The following is a 6,000-nucleotide window of genomic DNA, read 5'->3' on the forward strand; positions in this document are numbered from 1 at the left end:
TGTGTACCACGATGGAGTGCCTGGGTCCAACTCCCAGCTTCAGTTTCTGACTCTAGAAACACAGACCCTGGGAGACAGCAATAATGGCTCCAAGTACTTGGGTTCCTACCACCCAATGGGAGCCCTGGACTGAATTCTCACGTACTAGCCATAGCTCAGCCCCAGTGATTATGGGGATCTGAGAAGTGAGTCAATAGATGGAAGCTGTGTCTGCTGTGAATGAAAAAAAGAGAAGAAAATGAAACGGTGGGGGGGAGGCTTGGCAACTTTGACACTGTAAGTCGCCACTTAAAACAGCGGCACCCCAAAGCAGAGTGCCAGTCCTGGATGCTCCGTTTTTAATTCAGCTCCCTGTTAATACATCTGGGAGAGGGAAAGATGGCTCAAGTACTTGCGTCCTGCCACCCTTGTGAAATCAGGAAGGAGTTCCTGGTTCCTAGCTTCAGCCTGCCCCAGACCTGGCTCTTGTGGCCATTTGGGGAATAAACTGGTGACGAAGATCTCTGTCTCCTTTTTTCTGTTGTCCTGCCTTTGAAATAAATCAGTAAATTAAAAACCGATCTTATATATTACATGGTCATCACTAGCAGGACCGGAGTTATCAAATAACTGTATGGGAGCTGGAGTGGTGGCATAGTAAGCTGATCCTCTACCCACAGTGCTGGTGTCCCATATGGGCATTGGTTCAAGTCCCAGGTGCTCCACTTCTGATCTAGCTCCTGGCTGGAGGCCTGAAAAGGATGGCCTAAAGCCATAGGCCCCTGAGACCATAGGCCCCTGTGGCCCTGTGGGAGATCTGGAGGGGGCTTCCGGCTTTGGCTCAGCTCTGGTCATTGTGGCCATTCGGGGAGTGAACCAGCAGAGGGAGGATCTCTCTCTTCCTATCTCCCTCTCTTTCTGTAACTCTAATGTTCAAGAAAAAATAGATGGGTCTTTTAAAAAATAAACAATTGAATGTTAGAAAATTTGAATTATATGAATTTTATCACTAAAACTTAACAGTTTAATGACGTTATCAAAATATAGATGTAGGGCCTGGTGCAATGTCCTACTGGCTGAGTCCTCTCTTTGCACGCCCAGAATCCCATGTGGGCACCAGTCTGTGTCCCAGTTGTTCCACTTCTTATCCAGCTCCCTGCATACAGTCCAGGAAAGCAGTAGAGGGTGGCCCAAAGCTTGAGACCCTGCACCCGCATAGGAGACCAAGAAGCTTACTGACTCCTGGCTTCAGAATGGTTCAGCTCCGGGGCTGTGGCCACTTGGAGAGTCAACTAGTGGATGGAATATCTTTCTCTGTCTCCTTTTCTCTGTGTGTCTGACTTTCCAATGAAAATGAATGGATCTTGAAAACAAATACATATGGATATAATAAAAAAATAAAAGTTCAATGATTTTTCTCTTAGTTCTATTAGTGGAAGAGCTGCAACCAAAACAGACCTTCTAAATTGCGGACTTCCTCGTTTAAGATTATCTTGCCCTATTGTAAGACTGGAGGGGAGAACAATGGGGAGGGGAGGAAACTTGGGGAGGGGAAAGGAGATCCAATGCCTATTAAATGTGGCATAAAACAAACAAAAAAATTTTTTTAATTAGAAACTTAAAAAAAAGATTACCTTGTAGATCTCTAGAACTTACTGTATTTTTCACTAGAATATCTGCATATAACTAGCCTTTTTTCCCCATGTATAACTTATTCAAATCAATTATTCACTTGGCTCTAGAATAATGAAACTGCAACAAGGGTCTCCCAGTGACACTGCAGAAGGGAAAGGTTCCCTCCTTGAGTTCAATTCAATATCCAAGTCTATAAAATAAACTGAAAACAGATTAGCAAGAGAAAAGACATATACACTTCTTATGTGCAAGTACATGGGCGCTATACAAAATATGGAACTCTAAAAACAGTCATGTGGTTAAAGCTTAAATTGCATTATAAGCTACAGAAAGGAACAGGAGCTTGGGGTGCTGAGTAAGGGAAGGCAAGTTTTGCCTCACTATACAGTCTCTCAGGTAATAGCCCTCAGAAGACATGTGAGACCCCACTGCACTCTGAGTAGGGATGTCCACATGGTCACTCTCAGGTGAAGATGAGGCAGATAAGGGAGCTCAAACAAAGCCTGTGTACATCTGCTGTTTACTTCACAAACACAGATTTCCTCTAGAGAGGAAAATTTTCCCTGGACAAGGATGGCTTTTCAGAGCTATTCCTATGTCTGAAGCCCCTCTGAATAGCCATCGCAAAATACCCCAAAGAAGCACACTTTGATATAGATATCTGAAATTGTCACAGCGTTCAGAAAAGCAGACCCGGTCTGCTAACATGATGTGCAGCTCCATGATGGTCCAGTGCAAGCAAAACGCCAACGAAGCCCAAGAGCGCATTTGTAGTGACTGTCCCCATAGGCAGACTGCTGCAAGACGAATGCATTCAGCAAGGAAGCCCACAGGGATACCTGCTCACACCAACACAGAGAATAATGTGCAATGTCCACCATGCCCCTACCGGTGCTGGGTAGCTGGTCTTCACCACCATGGTAATAAGTCTCCTCATTTTTCAGATGAGGAAACTCAAGAGACTTGGGGGCTAAAGCCCTTGGCTGGGTCCATATTGACTGAGATAAAAACATTGTCTTTCTTTGCTATAACTTAACAGAAATTATTTTCACCATTATCATGTAATTCTATTACTGCCTAAGCATACTAAAACTCAATTTAACAAAACCCTCATACTTAACTGGAAATAATTCTTTATAATTCAGTTGGAAAATAAGGGCCTTTTGAATTCTGAAGATCCTTAAAACAATTAATTTTAATATAAAAGTTACAGACTACAGACCAACCCTAAGATGTTTGTCCAACATTTTAGCTGTCTGTCTTATTCCAATGTGAGGGAATTAGCACTCCCAAGAATATGGCAGCACATCCTTTTGAACTTTTAAATCCACCCAGTTTTACATCATTTTATGCCTAAAAATGGTTAACTCGAAGCTCTTCATCCTCAGAAGGGACCGGTATCACAAATGATCTGAAAATCATGTACAGTTTGGCAGAAATAACCAATGTGAACATCACAGAGCAGAAAACAATTTGGACTTGAGTCCAGAGACCTGCCTGTCAATGCTGGCTCCCCCTGTAACCAGCCATTCAGTTCCTTCAGTTGGCGTTGACCCTGGGCTCCCCTAGGAGGTACTCTTCCAGCTCTGAAGGAAAGGTGACTCCCACACATCACCCGCTGCTGCTTGGTTATCACCACTACTTCGCAGCCAGCAAGCTCTATTTTCTCTCACTTCTACAAGAGAAAACAGCCCTCTCTCAACAGGGGAGAGGAAAGCATTCCTGGCCACTGGTTTGTTGGAATGATTATCAAGGTGATTTATGTAGAAGCCATTATAATGTTAAAAGGTGTTAGGTTTCAATATTTTAGGCGGCTGTTTTGTATGCCAGTACATTCTCCCTTAAGGACAAATAGTAAAATTCAAGGACAGTAGGCAGAAATGGAAGAAAAAAAACAAAAAACAAACAAACAAAAAAACCCCACCAACTCACAATTAGTTAGCTGTTCAAGAACTGAGAAGGCGCCAACTGAAAACATTAACAACCTTCTGAAATAATGTTTTCTCTGATTAATGCACTGAAGGGCAGGATATGATCCACACATTCTTCTAAAATATCTTCAAGTACTCTCCAATCAAACAGGCTTTTTGTTTTGTAAATTACTCAACAAATTTGAGAGATTAGTACCATACATGACCAAGAAAATGTTAACAAGATAAAAGATCTAGCTGTGTAATCCTTAGCTTATGTTTCAGAGTGCAATGAGATCAAGACCCCCACCCACAGCCACAAAGGCAGACCCCGGGGTCCTCGTAAGACCAGACCACTGGCAAACTGGTGGTTTTCTAGGTACCTGATCCATCCTCTAGAGTGTTATGTAAATACATGACTGCACCCAACGTCCAGATCCCAAACTATCAGAAAACTAAACCTGATTTCAGTGTGGCTTCCTAGAGCTCAGCTTACCAACATCTCCTTCCCCATTCAGTGCCCTAAAGTTAAAAGATTTGAAAGCTTCTATAGTATTACAGTTCAATCTTGCATGACCTTGTAAAGAGGCAAAAGGAAGAGAAAGCATGTGAATTACTTCTTCATCTTCTAGAACAAATCAGTAATAAATTACAATCGCCCGGTCCAGTCTAAACGTTCAACGGGAAGAAGTTGGGACATCACTATAGATGAAGAGGTTGCTACAAGAATCTCAGTATGTACTCACGAGGGTTCCCAGCATAATCGATAACCGATTAAAAGAAAAAAAACACCATCGAACATATATATGCATGTTGAAGAGAAGGACCACTGACAGAGTCCAGTAGCAAGCTACTTTTTTTGGCTTAAATGCCAAAGACAAACGTTAAAACCTCCTCCTCCCGACGCCCAACCATCTCCAAGCTAAAGTTCAGAACCAAAGGAGGACTTAGACTACCTCGGAGCATCCCTCTTTACCTGCAACTGCCTCCCCTCTCCAGCCACTGGGACAGCGGAAACCCCGGGGCCAAATAATCTTAGGAGTCCCAGGAGTTGCAGCGGGCTCCTCTCAGCGGCCGCCCCCACAACCCTAACTAGCTCCGGCTAAGCCCCCCACCCCCCAAGGTGAACAAGTCGCTTCCCCATCCATGCTTTCCGGTTCCCTTCCTTATTTCCCCTTCCCCCCAATAATTTTTCACGGCGACCTTGACCCCCCTCCCCCATTGGGGACTTACAACCCCAAGTGATTTGGCCGGTCCGTCACCCCTTTATTGCTGTTGCTTGTGCCCAGTCGCCTCCCCGCGACCAGGATCTCGAACGCCCTCCGCATAGCCTGAGACGACCCCCCTTTCCCTCAGGTGCCCTAGGTTTCGTCAACCAGACAAGCAGTTCCACGGAAATGCACTGAGAGTCGGCTGAACGCAAGCTCTCACTGCGCGCGGCGTGGGCTGCACGGGCGCACGGCCCGGGCTCGCCGTCCTCTCCCCGGTCAGCTCATCCCGGCCCGAGGGCTGGTGCTGCCGCCTGCCCGGACTGCCGAGGCAGCGCTGACCGAAGGCGGACTGTGCCGAAGGGGGACGGAGAGGCGCTGACCGAAGGGGGACTGAAAGGCGCCGCTACGGGCGGCCAGCCGGACGCGACTGCGGGGATACTCACCGGTCGCGGCGCGCGGGGCGGCCTCATCCAGGGCACCTGCGGCCAGGCAGGACGGGCCCGGACGGCGCAGTCACCACCGACAGGGCGAGTCCGCCCGCCAGCGCGTCCCGTCCCCTCTGGCGGCCCAGCTTCGCTTCCTCCGGACGAAGCCCGGGGACCCCAGCTTCGCCGGATGCCCCCGCCAGGCCCCCACCCCCTTCCCCGGCCGCCTCCCCCTTCTTCACCCTCTTCCCCTCCCCCCTCCCCCCAACCCCCACCGGAATGGAAAATACCTCCCGGGGCGGGGGGCGGGCGGGGGCACGCCTCTCTGAAGGGCAGCCTACCGTGACCAATAGCAGGCGGGGCCTTGGAGGGGCGGGATTTCCAGCGGCCAATCCGGAGGCGGGTAGGTGAAGGCCGAAGGAGGGAGGCAGGGAGCGAGATTGGGGCGGCCCGGGAGTCAGGCAGGTCCAGCCGCTCGGGTGCTCGCGGTGCGCAGCTGCCATTTTGGAGTCGGGCAGCTGCGACGGCGACAGAGTCCGGCCCGGTGAAAGGGAGGAGCCAGTCAGGTGGGAGAGATGCGGTCACGTGGCCCAGGGGCGGGGCAAAGCGGGCTGCAGCCTGAGGAGGGGGTCGGTGGCAGCGAATCACGGGGTTGAGGAGGGTCACGTGGTAGGAGAAGGGCCAGCGGTGGAAGGTTAGTGTGAGGTGGGTTAAAGAAATTTTCGTCCCTGGTTTCCACAGCATTAAGGAAAAGGAGAGCAAAACGCTGAATGGAATGCGTGAGTGTCGGGTAGGAAAATGTGAATGAGTCTTCCTAGCTCCTGCTAGCATGGAGCCATC

General features: G+C 48.7%; 1 protein-coding gene across 3 annotated transcripts in view; it reads right to left on the minus strand.

Moving 5' to 3' along the window:
• The window catches only part of SOCS5 (suppressor of cytokine signaling 5), a 55,141-nt gene extending 49,468 nt beyond the window's left edge, over nucleotides 1–5,673 (minus strand). Inside the window, exon 1 of one of the 3 annotated variants that reach the window (XM_058667987.1) lies at nucleotides 5,502–5,673. The gene's annotated coding sequence lies outside the window, so the exon portion shown is untranslated. Of the gene's footprint in view, nucleotides 1–4,757; nucleotides 5,087–5,178; nucleotides 5,358–5,501 lie in introns of those variants that run through there. The other 2 variants (XM_004582788.3, XM_058667986.1) reach the window with 2 other exon arrangements.
• Nucleotides 5,674–6,000: the final 327 nt, after the last annotated feature.

This window comes from Ochotona princeps, chromosome 8 (assembly GCF_030435755.1).
Source record: "Ochotona princeps isolate mOchPri1 chromosome 8, mOchPri1.hap1, whole genome shotgun sequence".
Classification (NCBI taxonomy): domain Eukaryota; kingdom Metazoa; phylum Chordata; class Mammalia; order Lagomorpha; family Ochotonidae; genus Ochotona; species Ochotona princeps.